This window comes from Gymnoscopelus microlampas (assembly GCF_963454915.1).
Source record: "Gymnoscopelus microlampas genome assembly, chromosome: 4".
NCBI lineage: Eukaryota > Metazoa > Chordata > Actinopteri > Myctophiformes > Myctophidae > Gymnoscopelus > Gymnoscopelus microlampas.
Window position 1 is genome coordinate 22,993,182 of NC_139941.1, and position 24,392 is coordinate 23,017,573.

Consider the following 24,392-nt stretch of genomic DNA (forward strand, 5'->3'; position numbering starts at 1 on the left):
TCTGACACACTGGCTGTGCATTCAGAGCGATGGCGCCAATTAGACATATAAGGAATCATCCCCCAGTATATATCCCTATGTATAAGTCTTCCTCCAAGGCCTAGATCAATATGGAGTTTGTTAAAGAGCCACTAATGTCTATGGGTCCATGATTCACAGTCGCTAATGACCCCGTTCTGGATCCAGCCTCTGACAGCTGAAGACATCCAGCACACAGAGCAATCAATACTCATTCACTCCCATTCTTTCGCAGTCAATCTGTCTGTCTCTCCCGCTTTCTCTCCCTGTCCTCTTGCTCTTTCTGTCCGTCCCAACGAATTTTCTCCATCTTGAACTGTGGCTTATCTTCCTCTGTCCACTGTCAACCCAATCTCCATCAAGTTTAATCTCCAATATCAAAAATGAGCCCCCCCCCCTTCTCCACTATCCACACTTCTTATCTCTCCCTCTGTGGTCTCATCCCTCCCTCTTCTCCTCTCTGCTCCACACATTCCCTCTGTCTATCTCAATTTCTTTTTCTCTGCGTCTCTCTGCAACCTCCTCCCCCGTCACCCCAGCCTTCCCCTTTCTCGTCGAGTCCGGCCAACAGCTTCATTGTCCTTGGGTCGGGGTGAACAATGTCGGCCCACATGGGGCCCCAGTGCGGTCCCAGCCGAGAAGGCAGCGAGGACTGAGGAACACCCATAACTCAATGTTTCAACTGGCCAGCAGGATAAAGGGAAGGCTCACACATGGCTGACTATGTGGGTCAGCCTTGGATCACTTGGGGAAGAAGAGGCCAGCAACTGGCACCAGAATCCCCCACTGAGTGAGTGTGTGTGTGTGTGTGTGTGTGTGTGTGTGTGTGTGTGTGTGTGTGTGTGTGTGTGTGTGTGTGTGTGTGTGTGTGTGTGTGTGTGTGTGTGTGTGTGTGTGTGTGTGTGTGAAAACGCGCAAGTGTGTGCGTGTGTGTCCAGTCCCCTACAATCCAATGATGCTAGAGACCCCCCCTACGGTTCCAGTTCTTCCCAGCAAATTATTCTATGGGAAACCTGCTCCTCCCCACCCGACCCCGGCACCCCATGCTGCTGCTCCCCATCACCCTTCCTCCACCATGCAACCGCACCCCAACGCCTTTGTGAGCTATGGGGACAAAACAGGGGGCTCTTTGGGTACACCAATTAGTCCTCCCCCATGGGGTGACATGGCCACTGAATAGAGGGACCTCAGAGCCGTCCACGCATATAAGCCCAGCCGTCGCCTGCAGTGGCTACACTGTCATAGCCCTGCAGAATCAAGATCCGTTTTTTAAAAAGCCCCCCCACACACACATATACCCGTCCCAAATCAAAAGGCATGGCCCAGTGGTCTCCACGCAGTCACTTTGTCAAAGTAAAAGGACGTAACTTGTTCCGCTCACTGTGCGCATGCCCTTGAAGGCATGCAAGTTTGGTGTGTGTGTGCGCGCGTGCGTGCGTGTGCGTGCATGCGTGCGTGTCACGAGTGAGTGAAGGTGAATTTTCCCATCAATCGCCAAGTGACAACGGCAACAATGACGGCTTGGAATCCATTACCTAAACAAACAAAGACATAGCAGGAGAGTCTGAGGCGGATGGACAGGCTATGTAAACTAAAGTGGTGATTGAGGAGGCGCAGGCGTGCTGCTCACGGGGACTTTTGAATGGCCGAGCGATTACTGGTAGACCAGAATGCTCATCACGATGACGGGATGTCTCAATAGATGTTCTACTACTTCACTACGTCCCTCCCACTCTCATCAGTATTGAAATGGCTTTTGAAAGAAATAAAAGTGTTTTGAAGTCATCTACTTAAATTCATCCTTATACTGACTTAGACAGCAAAGGGAAATATCTTGCCCTGGGTATAGTTTGGGAAAATACATCCAAGAGTTATCATTAATCATATACAACAAGCTACACTCAAGAGGGTTTCTTCTGAAATATTTAGTTTCAACTTGTAGAGCACTCTCTGTGTGTCCTTGAAAAACATTTCAATCGGATATATTGTTCACCAGACTAGGTTTGCTAGTTGCAGATAGGGATAGAGTGTATTGTAGCACTCAAAACATTGATTTAAAACATTAATACATTCATTCACACACGACACATGTGTGCACGGCATGTGCATACTCATATATGTGTGTGTGAGAGAGAGACAGAGACAGAGACAGAGAGAGACAGAGACAGAGACAGAGACAGAGAGAGACAGAGAGAGACAGAGAGAGACAGAGAGAGAGAGAGAGAGAGAGACAGAGAGACAGAGAGAGAGAGAGAGAGAGAGAGAGAGAGAGAGAGAGATCCACCACCTGGCAGTAGAAACAGGCAAACACAAACAGAACTGGCTGCCTAGAGAAGACAGACTGTGTTCACTCTGCTCTCAAGGGGAGGTGGAGAAAGAGCTACACTTCCTGTTACAATGTGACAAATATAAAGACATTCGAGCATCATTCTTCCCTAAAATTAAAGTCAAGACACATATAAAGAATTTGAATCCACCATTAATAAGTCATCACTTCTGAGGTTCTAGGAGATCAGTCTAAATGCACCTTTTTGGCTACACAATACGTGTGGAGTCATCAACTGAGGCCAGTAGACAGAAGAAGAGCAAAGCACATCTGGCTAAACAAAGTCACTAACTGCTGCATATCATTGTTATCGTCGTCTCATTGTTTGTTATTCACTTGTTTTCATTATTATTATATTGCTTGTTATTCATTATTGTTAGGATGTATGTTATTCACTTGTTGTCTCTGTATACGTAATGTTATGATTTGTTTTATGTTATATGTATGCTTTGGCAAAACATATTTTATCATGCCAATAAAGCATTTTGAAATTGAAAATTGAGAGAGAGAGAGACAGAGAGAGAGCGAGAGCGAGAGCGAGAGCGAGAGAGAGAGAGAAATGCAGGGCATTTGTGGACATGATTTCTCCCACTATTCCCTTCCTCTCCAGTGTCACTGACTGGGTAAGTCCTACTGGCCACCAACCAGGAACAGCTGAATGTGTGCTACTCAAACACTATGCCTAGAACACAACACCTGCTGGTAAGAAGGAATCATACAGCTAAATCCTCATAGAAACAAAGCTTAGCAGAGAGGCACTGGTGTAAGTCCATCTCAAAGCTTTTGTTGCGGTAACGGTGGAATATTCACAACTCTTGGAAATGCATTCCCCTGTTACTATACTTCCTACACTGCACAGTCCTGAGTGTTAATTTAACTAAAAATGGACCCATGAGGGTAGTTTCAGTCAGGCAATCTACAGTATGTGGACAGTTAAAGCATTCCAACTGTGTTTTATGAGCCCTATAAAGACATTGTGCTGTGTTTATGGGACACAAACCATAAAGATAGTTAAAGATAGTTAAGAACACATTCTTGTCTTTCCTATATTTATGGTTACTTCACTTGTATCAGTAAGTTTATGCATAATGTTATAGTACATAATTACAAAGTAGTTAGGCATTCCACTGTGCGTATTCCACAATAGATGCCTTCCAATCCAGAGCAAGTGTAGAATAATGGGTTATCCAATATGGTTAACGTGCATAATTTCACTCTGCAGTTAAATGAACCGCTGCGAGAAGCCATTACGGGCGAAACAAAAAATGCTCCCCTCCAAGTGGCAACGACATAGAAAATGTCATGAAAAATAACTGCTTTCAGGCAGACAGACCCATAGGTTTTCTGTTTCATCATAATCACTAGCGCTCGGCCAGGTTATTTTATGCTCGGTTGGACTGCAGACTGCATTTTATCTTTGTTTCAGTTCACAGTTCACACACCAAAAGAATACCTACATTATTCACAAACATTGTATTACAAGGGTTTAGGACCCCAACTTTTATTAAAGAAAATAGAATATCCCTAATGGATCAGGACCAAAAGCACTATATATAACAAAGTCCTCTGTTCAAAAACGTCTTTGTGGCAAAAATACTGGGAGGGCTGAATTGAAGACCAGCTTCACCCAGCTGATGGCTACTCAGAGGGTTATGATGAGCGCTTGGGGGTGGGGGATGGCAGTTAGGGCTTAAGTGTCTTGCTAAGGGACACTTCTGGCAAAGAGTGAGAAACGCCCACGGGCACAGCACCAGAGGGAGCTCCACTGATCTCATTCCCCCCAGATTCGGCACAAACCTGGGGATGAATTCCTTCTACTATTATGCCCCCAAAATGTGGAATGCCCTACCACCAGCACTGTTTGCAAACTGTTAATTAAGTATTCAATCAATAAATCAATATCAGACTGCCTCTCTACCCACTAAGCTACAGCCACCCCATATATATACTGTATGTGTGTGTGTGTGTGTGTGTGTGTGTGTGTGTGTGTGTGTGTGTGTGTGTGTGTGTGTGTGTGTGTGTGTGTGTGTGTGTGTGTGTGTGTGTGTGTGTGTGTGTGTGTGTGTGTGTGTGTGTGTGTGTGTGTTTAAATGGTGTCCCTACAATATAAATGCTTTGTAGGAGCTCACAGCGAGGGGTTGGGTTTGGTTGGTTGGGGGTACTGGAGGAAGCATGATGCTAGGCAATAGATCGATGACTCCCAAGCTCCCAAATGAGAATTATTGGAAGTACAGCTGGGTTTCTGCTTTAACCCAAATAAAGGAGAGGGCGACCTCTCATTCTTCAAGGTCAGTGGAGGTCCCATCTTCTTGGATTACATCTTGACCTTCAGACGGAGTGGAGGCAAGAGAGACATCACAGGGTAAAAGGAGATAGGAGAAGGTCAGACTGTCTCTCTGGCTGTGGCCTTGGTGTGATCTTTCAACCAGTGTTTTGGTAAAAAGTTGGCAGTGAAACAAAGACCAGAGTTCAGTTTACTGTCACCCTGGAGCCCATGTCTGTATGTGTGTGTGTGTGTGTGTGTGTGTGAGTGTGAGTGTGAGTGTGAGTGTGAGTGTGAGTGTGAGTGTGAGTGTGTGTGTGTGTGTGTGTGCGTGAGAGAGAGAGAGAGACGGTCACTGTAACATTCCCCTTAAGTCATTACTACTGTAGATAACCTTCAACTTGACACAGACATTATGAGTCGTAACACAGACACACAGCCAATACAGATTACATCCTCTTCAACAATCTGCCTCGCACAAATACCTCTCACAACAACGAATCCACTTTGCTTCCTTTGGAGCAAAATTAACTTTATATTGATTTTGAAATCCAAGACACGTAGAACATGATCTCTCTCTGTCTCTATCTGTCTCTCCACTGAGGGTGGACGAAGCTCAAACCAGCTCAGCCTCAGCTCAGGACAGATTAACAACATAAAAGGAAGTTAACCAATGTTTTTTATCCAGGACGTAGTCTTCATTTTAAATCTTTTCGGGCCAGACTCTCAATCTATCTTAATAACTAAGAAAAGATACACAAACATATTTTGTACAGTATGTTTGTACGGTAGAGAGAAGCTGTTCGCGATCACTATCTACTCTAAAAGCCATAACGAGATTAGACAATGAATGCTCATATTTTCCCCTGACCCAGATAATAAAGCATCTATTCAGCATACAGTAAACAGAGAGTCACCACTGGGGAACTAAATAAAAACTTGGTAAATAATTATAATGATTATGACTCTGGACAAGTTGCTCATTAGCGGAGAGGACTTCAGAGGACTCCATCTCACTGTTCCCAGGGAGTTTATCAACTGTAATTTTAACCCATTCAATCCGGGAACGCATCTGTATAGATTTCTTTGGCTATTTCTGAAAAGAAAATCGTGAAAATGTGCGCAAATCTTTGAATATATATATAAATTAATGTTATAACTCAAATCTTTGCTTCTGGGGGTCCCAAGAACAAAATATTTTGAGATGGGGGGGGTCCGCGCACAAATACATATCATTTTGAGTTTTTGAGTTTGAGAACCACTGATATTATCGCAACATACGTTTCTTTTCCAAAAAAAACTGTTCGATTTAGAAGACATTTGTAGAATGGAACAATTTTCACGATTAAAAAAAAAAAAAAAATAGCAGATTTACCAGCTTGTAGCGTGTCACTTAGATCTGCTATTTTTGAATAGCCAAAGACATCTAAAATGACACATTCCCGGATTGAATGGGTTAAGCATACAATCGTGGTGGCTTGAGCTGCCTCTACCATAATGAACTGCATATCTTTCCTCCCATTTCTGTCTTTCTTCCTTACTGTTCTTCTCCCCCATGTCTCAGTCTCTCTGCGTCAAACTCTTCCGTGTCCCTTCCTGCCCTCCCTCCATGTACTTGCTCTCTCTCTCTCTTTCTCTCTTCTGAGGGTCAATTAAGCAACAGTACCTAAACAGCGCTGCGCCCTGTCACATTCCATCTAGTGTCCCACAGTGAGTGGGCTACTACTTTCACTAAAACAAACTGGCTTTGAAGGGAACCCGCTCCGAGAACTATTACCATATGAACAACTCACTTCCTTCTGCTCAATGAGGTACCTTGACAGATCCTCAGTGGCCCAGGGCTGTCCTTCATGGAGCCATGTTATTGATGGGGGTACAAAGGAGGGTTTGTGTGTGGGTTGTCTGCCCCAGTCCTCCCTGCTCCACTCCACTGTTTCTATACTCGCCTCTGCTTTTCCGCGTGCAGGAAGGAATATTGACCTTATAGGGGGTAGACGGAGAGGCAAGGAAACTCGCTCCCGCGTGCACGTACAAACACAAACACACACACGCACATACACACACCTAAGTACACACAAGCTCACAGCGGGATGGGCATGCACACAGAGAAACATTACACAGAACGCAAACTTTCACACGGAAATGCATGCACGTGCGTGCACACATACATACATTGCACACACATAAACAAACACACAATCACTGACTCTGAGCAGCACCATACTGTGCACTTGAGAGGCCAAGCTCCCCTCCACCAAAGGCAGAAGTATCTCTTTGAATTCAGCCCTCCTCCTCAGGGCTGGAATGTTAAATAAAAGGAAAAAGAACGGCTAAAACAACATGTCTTGTAATTCCTGTTTTATATTTTTCTTCCTTTTTATCTGCCTCCTCATGAGGACGTTAGAGTGCACGACAACGTGCACAGGTCAACATGTTTAACATAATAACAGATGACCGCTTTTGCCAGATATAAATATGTACATACAGTGTGGGAAGAGAGAAGGTAGAGATCTTCCTCCTAGGTCTGTTTTCTACACAATGAATTTCTATACAAATGCAATGGTCAACCGCTGCATTCGAGACAGCCACAATCGACTGAAACGGAGAGGCGGAAATATCATGCGATTTGGCCTAGCATCCGAGGCGAGTTCATTTGTCTTATCTATGCATTCGATCTGTTTGGGACTGGAGGGGGGGGTGGATTTGTTGAATGGCCCATTGTAGTGCACCTTACGTTCATTGCCCACAGGGTGGGTGGGCAGAAACACAATCGGACAGGACTACACCAATCTTTCGTTTTGTATAACATCTGAATGGAATCATGTTCCTTGCCGGGTTAAACTAGGAGGAGGTGTTTATGGTATACAGACCATCCAAGAGTCAGATCTATGGCTCAGCGATGGGAGTCATGTAGCAGGGGAAGTGGCGGTTCTGGTATGAAGGTTTGTAACTAGTGCAAAGGACACCCAGTGTTCCAATTTGTTCTATTCACGTTGGGGAATAATGTTACTCCGATCATATGCAGTTGTTACATAAATAGCAGGCGCCTTTTGATACAGAAAACAATAGCCCAGTGTAGGCTACACCCTGCAATCAGATCCATTCACGCTTGCTTTGACAGAATGTTCTCATATCGCGTAGCAAAGAAGAAATGCCTTTCCTAATCCACCATGCATCCAATATTCAACAATACTCATCCTAGCAGAAATCACATTTATTTATCATGCCTGGTCTGAATGCACTCTCCCACATAATGCACTAAAATGGAAAGCAATTTAAATCATCAGAAATCAGCGGTACATTATTCAGTGTTCTTGTCCCATCATGCATCATTTCAACACTCCCTGAAGCGTTTTAGAAAAAAGTCAAGTGAAGATAATCTATTCTAAGCATTAAGTCGCCACAGTTTGGGCTCCCTTGGAGTCATGGATAAGTAGTCTGACTAGGGCTGTCACGATCATGACATTTTACTTGGCAATTAATTGTCATACAAATAATCGTTTTTCCAAACATCATAACATAAAAATGACATTTCTGTCTGGCTTTCTAAGCTTCTCAAACTAAAACTTCACAGCGCAGATATGTCAAATAACTTTAATAATATACCAAGAAATGACTGACATATTTAATAACTTTATATACTTTCAAATATTTGACTATATATATCGCGGAAATAGCCGATTTGCAAGCTCACAAGGTGTCACATTGTAACATGTTGTGAGCTTGTAGATCTGCTATTTCCACTGTTTTTTAAAAATGTTTGAAATTATATGAAAATCATATCCATGTTTCAACATGGAAACTTTTTTTTTCTCTCCCCCATTTAGTCGTTATGCAGACATTTCTGTGTTGTCACTGCTGTTGTATGCTACCGACTCACCTGCCAGTGAGGAGCCCCCACCGGGAGGACGTAGAGCCTTCGTCCTACTCATCCCGCCCAACACTCCCCACTGACAGGTACCGCCCCAGCCCGTAGGAGTACGTACATACAGTGACCAATATCACCCTCTCCGCCCGGCTTCCCTCCTCAGAACAACCGTGTTCTCATAGACGCCCGACAAAGCCGGCTGCACCATGGTGGATTCAAACCCACGGAAACAATTATGACGACTAATAATTATCTCCAAAAGCGGTGATTAGGCGATTATGTAATCATTCTGACAGGTCTAGTTGACTTTTGCCGGGTGATTCCACCATAATATACCTTACATTATGGATGTCACCATTGCAGTGTCACGGCGTCCACTGCCCGGGGAAAACTCTCCTCCAGTCATCTGAAGCCTTCAAAAAAACAAAGAACACCTGAGTCCGACTTTCAGCCTTATCAGAGATCAGGCCCTCATCTGACCACTGGGTTATCTGACCCAATGCACATGTCCAACCAGCTGATACATGATCTACAGCACCCAGCCCAAAGCCCTATTAAATACCAGGGATGGATGCACACCCAGCCCAACCCATAGCATGGCATACCTCAATGCCATGTATGTGTGTGCGTGTGCGTATGTGTGCATGCAAACGTGCGTGTGTGAGTGCGTGCATGCGTGTGACAGAGGGTGCCTCCATATTGTTGAATGCACACATACACATTTGTGTGCATGCTCACTGATATGCATTGCATTCATATGCATTTGTGTGTGCTCGCGTGCATGTGAGGGAATAGGTGCACTTAGCCATCTAGAATGTCTGTCTAACCATCCCCCAGCACCATAAAAGCTTGTCTAAAGCTTGTTATCTCTGATGCATGCATGAATATTTGTTAGTCAAACTCTACTGCTGAACCCTTAATGGGGTGGATAAAGTTCCATCACCATCCAAGGTAATAAAATGCGCCGTTTGTCCTCCTACACAAATGACTGAGATACAGGTGCACTCCTCCCTGTGTCCATTTGAGAGATAGCTATCAGTTAAAAGGGTAACTGAAGCCTCTTCTCTCCTTTTTCGCTCCTTTCAGACTCTCATTACTTCCGTGGTGAATAATGCGTATCTTCTTTTAGCTCTGTTTACCTGAAGCATATGGCAGGCCTACTGTAGTCAGCAAGCTGTTCTTATGACTAACTGTCCCGCTGTTTGTTTTTGGGTTTTAATGCTCTTGTGACCAAATCACATGATGCTCTATCGTAATGTTCTCCATCAGCTGACCTCACACCGTGAAGGATTTTTTAAGTTCGTTGGAACACTGGGGTTATTTGGTCCAGAGAGAGGAAAGACACGCAGGACAAAAACAGTATTAATGCTTCTATTGATTACGATCTCACCGTTCGCTCAATAGCCTCCCCGATGTAACACAATGCATCCCGGGGAATGAATAACCATTGCTAATGGCTATAAAAAGCTCATGAGAGTCCGTTAACATTCCAGCTGCTAAGAATCAATATCTCCCCAGACCGCAATCTTTATTTAATCTCAATACTGTGGCACAAAGAATTAGTGGGGAAAAGTGGACAAGGATGTTGCTTGGTCAGATCAGAATAGGACACTTGATTCTTGATTCATGTGATTGGACTACTTCCGATTATGTCTATGAGCCTGTCCTGGGTGTGCATACTACACAGTAGAATTTTACCCTGAGACTATAAAAATGTGCACCATAAGAATAATTGGTTCACACTGAAAAACCCAGGCTTAAAATCTATTCAATCATCATCTGTAGTGAGGTGAATGATAAAACAATTCCCCTCACTTTGGCGGTTGCGTCAGCCAAATCATTTCCAAAGGACTCTAAAAACAAATAAACAAACAAAAAAAGCAACCCATTAATAAAATTCAAATCTTGTGGGCTCTAACTTGAGTTTATTCAATATTGAGAGCTATAGTCAGTTCACATCCCAGCAGTATTTATTATTGCAATTAGCCCAATGATATAAGCATGGAACTCACCGTGTGCAGTAATAGCTATCTGCCTGCCTCCAGGGTGGGAGAGGCAACAAGGGCACTCAAACAGAAAGTCACATAATTATTATGCCGGCGGTGGGAGGTAAGAAATGAGTGGGTCCCTAGGTAATTGAAGCCAGGTAGGCAGGACAGAGATGCTACTGTACAAGTCGAAATGAAAATGTCTTTAAACCCCTATGGTCCAGTTTCTCTTATACAATCAGTCAGTGTAGCGCCAAGTTCCACAATTATATATTTCAATGTAAAGAGGTGAGAGGTGAGGCTAGCCTCCGAAGGAGATGTAGAGTAGATACAACGCTAAAGGGGGTCCTGAAATAGCGGTCTGTTAATTTCTCCACAAGCCTTCATTCTACACCTACTGGGGCTGAAACACCACATCTCCTTCTACCCTAGAAAAGATACCAAGGATAGGACAGTGAGCAATCACAAGCAATCATACATGTAGCTTGTATGGGGTGCATTTGTACTTCACTGCACAACCCTTTCATCAAGTGTTTGTAAAAATGACATTCGACATTATGTCAATTCCCCCATGTATATATACTATAGTCCCTGTCACTGCCAGCCCTTACTGTTGGTCTAGGGAGGTTGTAGACAACCACATGTCTCCTCTTCCTTTCTAGGGTATGCAGCCAGACACAAACAGGAAGTAAACATCAAGGTTGAGAGCACATTTGTCTACAGAAGTGAATAAAGCACTCGAGGTATGAGCTCGTACTGAGTACAAATAAGCTGTTGTCAGGTAAACTTTATAGCTTTCTTTCTCCCACTACTCTCATAACGTGGTAAGTGAAATAACTCCTCTGTGACTGATGGAATTACTCCAATCCGCGCTGTGACTGGCGCTGTGAGCAGCCCACAGTAGGTGAAACAGAAACCCAATCACTCCATCAGAGATGGAGCAGACATTTTTATGCAGTTTAATTGTACGGTCCGTCATCTGACTAAGTAACACGCTTAGTATGTTAAAAGAACGTGGTTTCCACACGAGAATGAACTAAATGGATTTTATTTATAAGAAATATTATAATACAAAATGTAAACAGTGTTACTGGTGGGCAAGTAACATAATCGGTGCATGTCCACACACCGTGTAACACCGGTTACACCAGACACCGTGGCAATCCTGGTGCATTGACAGAGATCACCCTCCCCTGCTGGCTTCCCACCCGAGAAAACGTCCAGTTGTGTTCGTTGGAGCGCATAGCCAAGCCGGAGGAATCAAACTCCTATCTCCACAGTGGTGAGCAGGTGCTTTTACCCTGCTGCATCCAGACGCCCTAATGACATATATTCAACTGAAAAAAGTGTCGAAGTGACTCATTAACACATTAACGGTTGTTGTTTTTGTGCCTCAGTTCAGTTAAAAATAACATCATACATCATGAGTCTGAAGCACTTCCGCTAGATGACGTTTAGTTGTGACATCACAGAGGAATCCTTGGTATATCTTTATTCTAGCTTCTATCAAAGGTCAATGTATGCTAGACAGTAATGTATATACTAGTAAAGGCATGTGTGGCCATAAAGAGGAAGCATCCCAGTTATGTACTGGATTCTAATACAAGACGTATTTCAAACCTGTCACTTAATTGCTCAGCTGTCACAGGTTTATTGGCTCGAGAGAGAGAGAGACCATGGTTTATTGGCTTTGTGCACACGCGTGCGTGTGTGTGTGTGTGTGTGTGTGTGTGTGTGTGTGTGTGTGTGTGTGTGTGTGTGTGAGGTTGTGTATGTGTGTGTGTGTGAGGTTGTGTATGTTTGCCCTCGTATGTGTCAGAGTCTGTCAGGCAGCAATTCACACGTATATAATCCAATAACTTGAAACCACATCCTCATTCTTTACAACGTGGTAATGATATAAAATAGCCATGTCCAAATCTCTCCTGTTATCTTTAACCATTCATTTACAAAATGCTTCGGTCACAAGCAAACACACACACACACACAGACACGCAAAGACAAAACCCGTCACCTGTTAATGTGTGAAACAAATGACTGCCGCAGAGGCGCCACTGTGAACACAGAACCACGTCCCGTCTTATCAGGCTGGCTGCATGAAACCCTGTTTGTTCTAGATAGAGAGACTACAACCATCAACCAGTTTGCCCAGGGAATTCAGCCGGCCCCTGGACTCTTCAGCAGGGCGGCACCAAGAAACAAATCCAGCACGCCACAGGGGGAAAGATGGAGATCAAAGTCAGGTAGCGTCTGAATGACAACAATGGGCCTACACCACTGGAATCACCCCAACCCCACCTACCCCCCCACCCGAATCTTATCTAGGTCACGGCTGCGTCTCAAAAGACTTATCTTACCTCCTTTCCTTGCTTTCTATTTTCTCTCTTGTCGGTGTGTGTAGTGATGTAACATACTGTAACTTAACATCTCAAAGCCGGGATGGGAGCCTACGGGGGCCGTTGAGTCTCTAGACTAAAAAAAAAGCTGCCATTCAGAGAAATCGCATGCCTGGGTTTATAGGCTGGCTTTATTCAGCAGGAGCATGAGCATATAACCGTATCCCAAGCTCAAACGTGCCAACGACTAATGATCAATGTCATTATCATCAGAAGCTCAGCAAAAGCATCAATGAATTTCAGTGTAAATAATCGTTAGGGGAAAATGAAACAAAATAAAAAAGGCAAGAGTGGGTGCCATGGTAACCACAAATCTGAGAGGTGTGTAAATAATACAGAAAAAAAGCAGGTCATTTTGAGCAACTAAGAGAATCAGAAAAGACAAGAGAAAGATGAGCAAAAAGAAGAGATGGAGCCATGTTCATGAATACTGAGACCTGAGGACCTCGCGTAAATCATTAACGGCTTAACCACAGAGAGCCTGGATAGTCTCACGCTGTGTCTTCTGTTCCTATCTGGTTACCAAGCTAGCTAACATTACTAGACCTAAAGCACCAAGTGTTAGCTCACACGTACTCACATGCACGCACACATACACATATAGAGAGAGAAACTGAAGACGGACGCTAATGAATTGCCCATGGTCAATTTTTCCTAATGAACTGCCTGCTTAAGTGCAGAGACAGTTGCACACTTGCACCTGCATACGGTCTCGTGTAAGTAAGACTGAAAGGCATGATGCATCAATCTCTTCCAACGATATCGATGTGTAATTCTCTGTGATGATGTCTGGCCAGGTTTCGTCGGGGCTTGCTCCAATTCTCATCATCATTATAGAGGAGCTGGGCAGACGGCCATGCTTCCTCACTGGCAAACTCCAAACCCAATTAAATAATCAAGGTTCAATTGCCACATAGTACCACAAATCAATAAACACACGATTTGTTGGTTATTCGGGTGAAATGAAACAGATCCCAGTGGAAACAAACGTGGAGAACTTATCAATCCAAACAGATGAAACAGGTCCCAGATGAGATGATCAAAAGGCATCGAGTTTCAGCATGCAGATGCTTTACCGCCCAATCACACCATGCTGCTCGTTTATAAAAACACACACACACACACACACACACACACACACACACACACACACACACACACACACACACACACACACACACACACACACACACGCACACACACGCACACACACACACACACACACACACACACACACACACACACACACACACACACACACACACACACTTGTTTGGAGGTATACTGTGCAAACAGACATTCATTCACACTGACACATAGGCACACGCGCACACACACTCTCACACATGCGCGGCAATCACGCATACATCAATTGTTTAAAATGCTTGTTACACGCACAAAGGGAAAGACGCTGCATTAGACTATGATGGATGAAGGCAGCATGCGGTGAACATTCTCAGGATATCAGTGGTTGAATGAACATATCATATATGCATGGTGGTGTAATTCCTCTTTTCCTGCCTCAGAGCCCTGCCAGTCTGCCTGATTACATGCCTGCCTATAGAACGTGTGGCATTTGCTCAGATTAAAGGAGGATCGTGGAAGGATACAACCTTGTATCCATTGAACGCATAACTTAAAGAGGAATGCATATCACATTACTGGACCCCCGCAAGAAGAATGCCGCTCTGCCTGTATGCTTTGTAACATAGGGTTGGGCAGTGGACCCGTTTTCATGGGTCACAACAATTTAGTTTTTGTTGCTATTTTAAACATTTGGAAAATAGCTGATCTATAAGCTCACTGTGACACAATGTGAGCTTATAAATCAGTTTGTGGTTAAATAATAATGTATTTTGTAAGTTTGTATCCTGGGGAGAATCCTATATTAAAATTGGTTACTAGGAGGGCCGCCCGGCCTCCACGGCCACGTCACTCTGACACCGACATAACCATAAGCAAACCTGATACGGCTATATTATATGTAGGACCATGCCACGTCACTCTGACTCAGACATAACCATAAACAAACCCTGATCCGGTTGTCCAAAGCTACAGATCCGACCGGCGACCCGCTACGCCCCATGCCCATAAATATATGGTCATGTGCATATATGGGACCGACCGATGACAAACGTATGCCCGCCCGCTGCCGAATCGTTCGGATGCGGTTGTCCAGAACCGCCGATCCAACCAATATACCCATATATGGGCATGCCAATATACAGGGTATGGGCATATACTAATGACATCAGGGATCTCCATATATGAGCACAAAGTAGACAGATTTGATTTCACGTGTAACAAATTCAGTCGAAACCCTACCCTGTGTCTTCTCACTAGGACGGGTAGCCCACCCATCCTAAACGATGTATGCAATAAAGTTACTGCTATCTTCCATGACTAGTATATGATCTCTCATATCCATCCGTCTGCCTCTCTATGCTTGATCCCTTGTTGGTCACTCCTGCCAAACTGTCACCCATCGTGGCGTTCTTCTACTGGTCCTCCTCTCTGGGTGTCTCCCTGCCTCTGTCTGGCTGGCTCCCTGCCTCCCAGAGTGTCAGCTGCCTGCCGTGACACTATATATTTAATCAGGCCAAGAGCGGCAGCCACTGAACCCAGTCTCGCTCTGCTCTGCGCTGCACTGACTGAATTGTGTGTGTGTGTGTGTGTGTGTGTGTACTGACTGAATTGTGTGTGTGTGTGTGTGTGTGTGTGTGTGTGTGTGTGTGTGTGTGTGTGTGTGTGGGGGGGGGGGGGGACGTGAGTGGGCTATTGTGTGGCCTCCCCTGAGCAGAGTGATGATAAGTGGTCCCAGCCCAGCGCTCCGCATGAGCTGACGGACAGACAGGCCAAGAACACTGGGGGCCTTGTGGCTGTGTGTGTGTGTGTGTGTGTGTGTGTGTGTGTGTGTGTGTGTGTGTGTGTGTGTACATTGAAATGGTGAGGGGAAGATGGCATATAGAGGTGGTCGGAGACAGTGTGTGTGTGTGTGTGTGTGTGTGTGTGTGTGTGTGTGTGTGTGTGTGTGTGTGTGTGTGTGTGTGTGTGTGTGTGTGTGTGTGTGTGTGTGTGTGGGGGGGGGGGGTCTGTGTGTTTGTGTCTGTGTGTCTGTGTAAGCGTGCATGTCTCCTCCTTTACCAGCCCCACGACCAGACCATGCCACATGGCTGCAATTTGTTCATTAGCTATGTAATAAATGTATACACACACACACAGAGGTAATATTGTTCCCAGTTCTGGCTGATTGGATTCTGAAAGGACTCCCTGGGGAATCGCTTGTATTCCGCCAGCCACTGTGACCAGGAGAGGGCTATTTCTTAACAGGCCTTGAAGAAAAACCCATGGCACACACGTTGCTATCAGAGGTATTATTCTACATGTCTGAGGAGACATCCTGAAGGTAATCTAAAGGATGTCGGTCTGCCTCCTTTAGGTTTCAGTTATTAACTACTAATATCCACCACTCCAGTGTGTCTTAATTACTCTGATTGTTTTCATATGGTAAAGATCCTGATTAAGTCTCACATTTCGCGTCACCGTATCACCACATGAGATTGGCGTTAGATGCTTGTCGCTGATTTCATGTGGTAAAGCTTTAAAATGCTACCTGATACCGCTAACCTAAGGCAGTACTGGATTCCTTTGCTGGGAGTAATTAATAATGGCCCTGGGCCAATTACAAATAATCTGTCATCAGTGGTATGTTAGATGAGCTAAGGATGAGTTCTTACAAATTACCTGCTGTCTAGGATATCAACCGCCACTTTCTGTGGGAGGATGACACAGAGGTTACCAGGACCAGGGCCAAATCGGAATGTTTAGATAGAGGCTGACTGCTTGGCCTATGTGAAGCTCTGCCCGAGCCGACTCAGCCGAGACAATCCTAACTGTTTGTTTCCAGATGAAAAATTATCAGTTAAGAAGGAAATTCAGGAGGAGACATGTTATAATGAGTAAGCCCTGTTTGGCCCTGTAATGGGAGCCGAGCCACCAAACCCAGGCAGGGCCAGCGGTGTGGGTCTTGGGAAGAAGAGGCTGCCTGTTTGGTTCCACATTGACCAGTGAGGTTATAGCCTCTGGGAGAGGAGGACTGCTGCTCTGCCACAAGCACACAGATCACCTTACACACGATGGCATTTCTCTACTGACGACTGGCTCTCACACACACACACACACACACACACACACACACACACACATCCTCCCCTGATTCACCTGCCGCACCTGAGAATGCAACAGCTATGATGTCAATCCCACCACTTCAAAGCCGCAAAAGCACCTCACTGCCATCGGCACAAAGAGCAAACACACCATCTCGCTTCCTCCTTTGTCCTGCTATCCCGTGGTCTGGCCCAAATGGTAATTCCCCAGCAGAGAGGTCATAGATGATGAAGGGAGAATTACGCTGTGGGATATACAATCAGCTATAGTCTTGGGTTTCTGCCCACTGGCTCCCACCGCTCTGCACTCTGGCAATGTCCTCTTTATTCTTCTTTGGTGTAGCTCACATGAAAGAGAAAAAAAAAAACTCTGTGTGTGTGTGTGTGTGTGTGTGTGTGTGTGTGTGTGTGTGTGTGTGTGTGTGTGTGTGTGTGTGTGTGTGTGTGTGTGTGTGTGTGTGTGTGTGTGTGTGTGTGTGTGTGTGTGTGTGTGGTGTGCGTGCGTGGACACATGAGCAAATAGCAGTCCTGTGTGTGCTGAGAATCCCATGATTAGGGCTGCCTGCTTTCGTCTCGTCCAACAGCTCCCATTGGAAATAATGCACTAGCAGGGCATAATGTAAAGAGACAGAATGATAATACAAGCACATAACACTACACGTTTAGCCAGTGAGGGAACCAGAGGAGATTACGAGGCCATATGGGAGGGGTGAGGCCTGCAGCCACAACAGATGAATGTTTACAAATTAGCAGAGCGCGTTCAATACTCTTACTGAGAGAGAATGGGCAAAGAGAGGAGGGGAAGTGGGAAGCACACTGAAAGAGAGAGAGAGAGAGAGAGAGAGAGAGAGAATTTCCTGATGATTCACCAACATTTTTCATATAGTAATACATCGGTGAATAATTCTGCATGATTTACCATCAAAAACTCCAATTGTGCGTATAACAGAAGACCCCCCCAGCACATCTTCTTTCTCTGGAGAGAAAAAAAATCTCCATTGTGATGATGTGAGAGGAAATAACCACCATTCAATGTATTGTAACCCACTAGCCTCTCTAAATGGCACGAGCACAAGATTCACACACACAAAGATGATGCCTACTGTGAAAATACGCTTCTATTCTCTTCTGAAAGAGCGAGAGGAAGCGCACGTGAGAGGGGAAGAGAGAGCAAACACTGGAGAGAGACGAACAGAAAAGACATATGTGCGGAAAGAAAGACGTGTGCATGCAGAGAGAGAGAGAGAGGGCGGAAAGAGGGTTCACTGCTGAGATAAAAATGGAATCCATTTTGGTTCCTGAAGCACACTCAGCCATGGGGAGAGCGGGTGTAAAGGGCTTGATATACTTCATTGTGTGCCGGTGTTGTGCACCGGTGTTGCACACCGAAAATATCCGATCTACAAGCTCATAACGTGCCTCAGTGCGAAGCGTTATGAGCTTGTAGATTCTATCTATTGCAACAAGGTATAAATCCGGCTTTTGATCTTTTCTATCCCTCCATCCGCTTTCTCCCTCGGATCTCCTTCAATTGTTCCTCCTTTCCCTCTCTCACCTCATATTCCTTAGATACCCCCCCTCCCCTCCCCTCCCCTCTCCTCTTTACTTGTCTCCTCTTCACTCTTCCTCTCTCTAGGCAGCCAGGCACCCCAACACTGTCTCAGGTCCTGAAACTATGGCAACGGTATGAGAGAGCAAGCTCTCTCTATGATTAATAGATGAGAGATGCGCTGCCAATCGCTGGGGCCTGGGGAGAAGGGTGGAGGGGACAGATGCACCCCAACCATGCCACACACACACAATCACAGAGTGCACACTCTCACACACAGTACACATTCTAACCCCCCCGCCATTAGCCACCCTCTGTGAGGTGCGGCTCTGTGCCACAAAGCACAAACCACAGCACGGAAGACAGGAAACTGCCCGAGACACGCAACACGCTATGCCACAGGCCACGTGTACACACATACACACACACACACACGTACGCACGCACACACACAGATACAGATACAGACAGACAGTGTTATGGTCCACCAGGCCGGAAGAGGAGATTGAGGGGCAGATGAAGAGGCGGGTTAGAGTTCTCCAGATACCTCACATCCATCCACTGACACATGCCTCCTCATGTCGAGCACCAGGCAGCAAGCTAATCCAACCACAGAAATAAACCACAGGACAACAGGCAGTAACCACCACACCACACCTTCTTAATGAGACTTAACACAATGTGGCTCGCTCTGTGACTCCTAACACCTGTAAAAGCACAGCCATGGGGAAATGGGTGGGAACCAGGGTATGATGTTAGTACATTATACATCTTCAGGTGAATGAGTGCCTCATTCACTTCATTCAGTTACACTAGCCCCCCCCCCCCCCCCCCCACACACACACACACACACACACACACCCATACTACTTTAATTAACTTAAAAAATGGATGTGTATTTTTAACACAATCATATAATCAACATGCACATATATCGCCATTACATCATATCATTAGGTCAATCATGATGTTGATGCTAATTTAATATTACAAACAGAGACATATTTCTGGGATCTTGGGAATGGATTGTCAGTTTGAGATTTAGTACGTCACACCTGCACTGTGTGGCCACTCAACCCCCCTCCTCCAAGAAGGGCTGACCATCACTTTCTAATTCACTTCATTTCCAACAACAAAGCCTTGCCAAGCACCAACAGCCAACACACCAACAGACACGCCGCCATCTCTGCCATCAACTTGCGGCGCCATGCCCAAAATAAGCTTTGCTTGGTCCTGAGTGCCTCTGGCTGTCTTGGCACACACAACGCGCTCAATCAATTATGTTAATATAACAAATATGAAGAGAGGGGATTTTACACATGGGCAGTTGATTCAATGGATATAATTTATAGGGAGCCGGGGGGTTTAGGGGCTAAGTGGGAAAAGGCAGCCGTTTACAAAGTTAAACTGAGTGTGTGTGTGTGTGTGTGTGTGTGTGTGTGTGTGTGTGTGTGTGTGTGTGTGTGTGTGTGTGTGTGTGTGTGTGTGTGTGTGTGTGTGTGTTGTTGTTGCACTGGAACACATTGGAACAAGTGATTACACTTTCAATGAGGCGTGGTGTGAGCTGAAAACACTAGATCATACCACACGGTCACATACGTACAGTAGGCCCCTATAGCATATTGGACTCCATTAATCAGGTCCCATAATCAGTGGGCAACATGTTCAAACCTGGATTTGGGGGGGGGGGGGGTGGGGGGGTAATCACGTACACTGCCGTTTTGACACAGCACTTTGTGCCAGATCTATGGTACACAAGGTGAACGTGTGGGAAATGTTGTGTTAACCTGGGGCTGTCATCTCCCATCAATCCTGCCTCAACTCACGACCTGTCTATAATATGATCCATTGCGTTTTCTTACAGAAAGATTTACAGCACGAGTAAAATATGAGGGTCGGGCTAAAACGTATTAAAATTAATGCCAGAGATCCTAGAGAGGCAGTGAAAAGGTAGAAAAACAATGCTTATAGAGCCCATTGTGTAATTTGTAACAGGATAAAAATATCTCTTTTCCCTCTCTCTGTGTTTCACCTCTTGCATTGACTCATGCTGAGGAGGATGTTTGTATCTTCTGACAGACTTCAAAGAGGCAAACCAGCTCAAGACAAACATACAATGAAATGTCCTATATTATCCACAATAGAGCATTTCCCCACAGTATACAGACTAAACACACAAGCTCTTATGATTATGCCAACCTGTATTTGTATTAAACGCATGTAAGCGGAGATGTGATTATCCTTTCTATTTCCATTTATGTTACCATACGACTCCTCGCTAAAATGTAATAAAAGCAGGGTTTTTTTCATTCCTCTTTATCGAGGCAGCATCAATTTAGAGATGTGATTGTGGGATCTGGAAAATGAGTTAAGCATAAATAAATCACATACAAGTCAAGTGAGAGGGATTGTATCCTCTCACACACTCACTCCAATTGTTTTAAAAAACACTGTCCCACACACCAAGGATGCACATCAATAAAACATGACACTCATAAAATATGCATAAATACGTTATTGTACGTTGTGTATTGACATTGACTGAATGAGGACCAATGGTTAACAGCAACTGGCTGGCCTCACTTTGTATAATGGAAGGCCAATTCATTTGAACACTAAGCAAAGCAGTTTATCAATTATTCAGAGTTATTCAGACGGCATCTGCAACTGTCCTTGACTGGCAAAGGTAAATACACCCCCCCCCCCCCGTGTGTGTGTGTGTGTGTGTGTGTGTGTGTGTGTGTGTGTGTGTGTGTGTGTGTGTGTGTGTGTGTGTGTGTGTGTGTGTGTGTGTGTGTGTGTGTGTGTGTGTGTGTGTGTGTGTGTGTGTGTGTGTGTGTGTGTGTGTGTCGTGTATGTGTGTCTGTCGGTCGGTAAGTCAGTGTGTCTCTCTCAATCACTCACACACACACACACACACACACACACACACACACACACACACAGTGTGACAAATCCAGATCGGTCACACACAATGGCGACCCCATTGCTATTGTTGGGGGATCCTACGGATCAAACGCTCCACAGAGCATTGCTCCAAATAGAAGCAGCAGCGACTCTGTCACAATGTTCCCTCCGCTCTGTTCTCCCGCTCCAGGAGAAGAAACAGTTGGGTTCTCTTGTCACAAAAAGGTAATCATGCTGTAATTCACATGTTAACACCACAAACATGTCAATGCACAATGTGTCAGTGTGCGGGATTAGCACTCTGGTTTGTGGTGTAGCAGACTCATGGGAGGAGCGTGCTGGGATTTACAGCAGGTGCAGCATCTTGAAAAATGGCTTCGGGACATTTGGGTGCCTTGAAGCTATATTATTGGAGGCAGAGTTATGCTTGATTTATGATGTGTCGTACAAACGAAGCATAAATTGGGCATAAAGGGAAAATACTAAAACAGCCAGGTTTGGCAATGAATGTGTAATGTCCAACATTGTACTACGCTACTATGAAAAAAACATGAGGCCATGGATACAATAACAGCAGCAGCAATATCAAATATTTCCAATGATTTCATGACAAATGGATTAAATGACTACTCCCTTTCCATCCATAAATATGGCAAATTCCCGAGTGTTAATTTCACTGTGAGTTTAAAAATGTACCTGTAAGGGCATCTTTACACTCTCAGTTAAAGTACTACTACTACATTGTAGTTGCGTGAGACCAATCTCTCTTTGGCTTCAACAAGGGTTTGGTACAAGAGAGCCATGATCCCAAAACACCACGTGTGCTGCTGCTGAAAATCAGCTGATATAAGAGGCATATTTTCCTGGAGGCATTCAATGCTCAATTTGCTCAATTCTATCATCAGCACAAACCTTGAACTCATTTAATCTATTACTGACATTTGGGGCCTATGAATCATTTCTCTACCCCTGAAATCAATGCCTCCATTAGATTCTGGAAGAGGAAGAGGCGAGGAGAGGGGGGTTGAGGAGAGGAGAGGACCGTTGAGGAGAGGACGGTTGAGGAGAGGTGAGGAGAGGAGAGGAGAGGAGACGATGGGTGTTGGCAGTTAGGCTACTGGATGTTTGTGAGGCTTCTTTCTACCAGCTTATAACATAAAAAACACAAGACAGCATTTTTCATTGACAATTCCAATGTCTAATACAAGTTGCCATCATAACAAGCCTATGGTGAATTTTGGTGGCTAAAGCAACAGTTATGACAGTGAGTGATCACCCTATGACTCTTGTAGCCCCACATTATTAGTGAAGCATCCTAGACAGGCAAGAGAATGGAACTCTCAATATGAGCCTTTACAAACAGTGCAGTATTCTGTTTCTGCACATGCACATATGAAGAAATGAGAGTGCACACTGTAAACACACACACACACACACAAGTTGAACACCTATAAAAGTCTGGTGTTTAACTTAGATCTCGTCCGTTGTATTTTCCCCATGACAATGTTAATGACACAGAAAGCACCTATAGCTGGTTGGAGGGCCAGGGAAAGGGACTAAATGCTGCTATCCCTCCAAGTTGCCACACAACCATAGGATATTTGGATACTGTCATCTCCTCTAACATTGTGTTCAAGTTTCTGCGTTTATTTATTCGTTTTATTCGTCATTTTCTTTGGTATTAATATTTGGATTTAGTAATCCACATAGCTACTTAGTGAGTGGCACTTCTCCCTAATCATATTCATAACCCATAGGCTAAATAAAAGCAGCGATTGTTGTCTGTTTGTGGGCGTCCGTTGGTGATTCAAACACACTTTTAAATAACATCTATCAATATAAATAAAACGAAACGCTCTCCGTTTCTTCATAAGTTGTCCAATGCCTTAAAATCAGTGGTTCTCAAAGTGGGGTCCGGGGACCCCAAGGGGTCCTTTAGGGGGTTCCAGGGGGTCCCCAGTCAAATGATTGATAGTGAGGAACCAAAGGACCCTTTATGGGTCTGTACTCTGTATTAACTCCGAGAGAGTACAAATGGAACCAAATGGACCCTAACGGTTCCATTTGTACACTCTCAGAGTTAGATTAACATTGATTTTGACAGTGCATATTGGGGTCCCAGAGATACACATGCCATTAAATGGGCGTCCGTAGCCTAATGCATATCAATCAAATTGTGTTCCTTGAAATTAAAATGGTTCGGAATTAATCACTGCTGCTATAGCCTTAAACAATTGTCTATTTTGGGGATTCCTGGCATATCTTTTCAAATGGGGGTCCGTGTGGGGTGATGTGTATCAATTTAGGGGTCTTTGGCAAGGAAAAGTTTGAGAGCCACTGCCTTAAAAAATCAGCCGGAGTTGATCAAGACTCAGTCCAAGTGGGAAGGAGGCTGGTGCACTTGTCGTTCTAGCAGCCTATGCTGCTTGAGGAAAACAAGCCCTCGGGGCTGGAGGAGAAAGACAGTTATACTGTAAAGTTAGACATAAACAAAGAACCCTTACCTTAAGCTCATGAATGGATATGCTTTTAAGTGGTCGTGCGGGTCGCGATCTGTTAGTAATCCATGAGATATCGCCCTCAAAAGCAGTTCAAGCGGAGCTCATCTCAAAATAACAATACGAGCGCTACTTTTGTTGAACCCTTTTCTTGTTACATACCGTGTGATCGGATCACACCTCCTTCAACAAGGAATATCCATCGGAAATCCACGCAAAGACGAAACCAAAACGCTTTTTACATTAAAACTCCCGAGGCAGGCGAACTGTGCGTGGAAAGCAAGCGTGTGTCCCAGAACTACAGTGGCGAGGGAGGGCGCTCTCCGAACCCAGAACCATTCGTGGCTCTACTGATCGCAGTCCCTGCTTCTTCCACAAAAGCCGACGCTCATCCTATTTGGAGATGAAGCTTC

General features: G+C 44.8%; 1 protein-coding gene across 2 annotated transcripts in view; it reads right to left on the reverse strand.

Annotated features, from left to right (window-relative positions):
- Positions 1–24,347, reverse strand: part of sema6a (sema domain, transmembrane domain (TM), and cytoplasmic domain, (semaphorin) 6A) — a 129,099-nt gene extending 104,752 nt beyond the window's left edge. For both annotated transcript variants that reach the window (XM_084054064.1, XM_084054063.1), the window contains exon 1: positions 23,986–24,347. The gene's annotated coding sequence lies outside the window, so the exon portion shown is untranslated. The remainder of the gene's footprint in view (positions 1–23,985) is intronic.
- Positions 24,348–24,392: the final 45 nt, after the last annotated feature.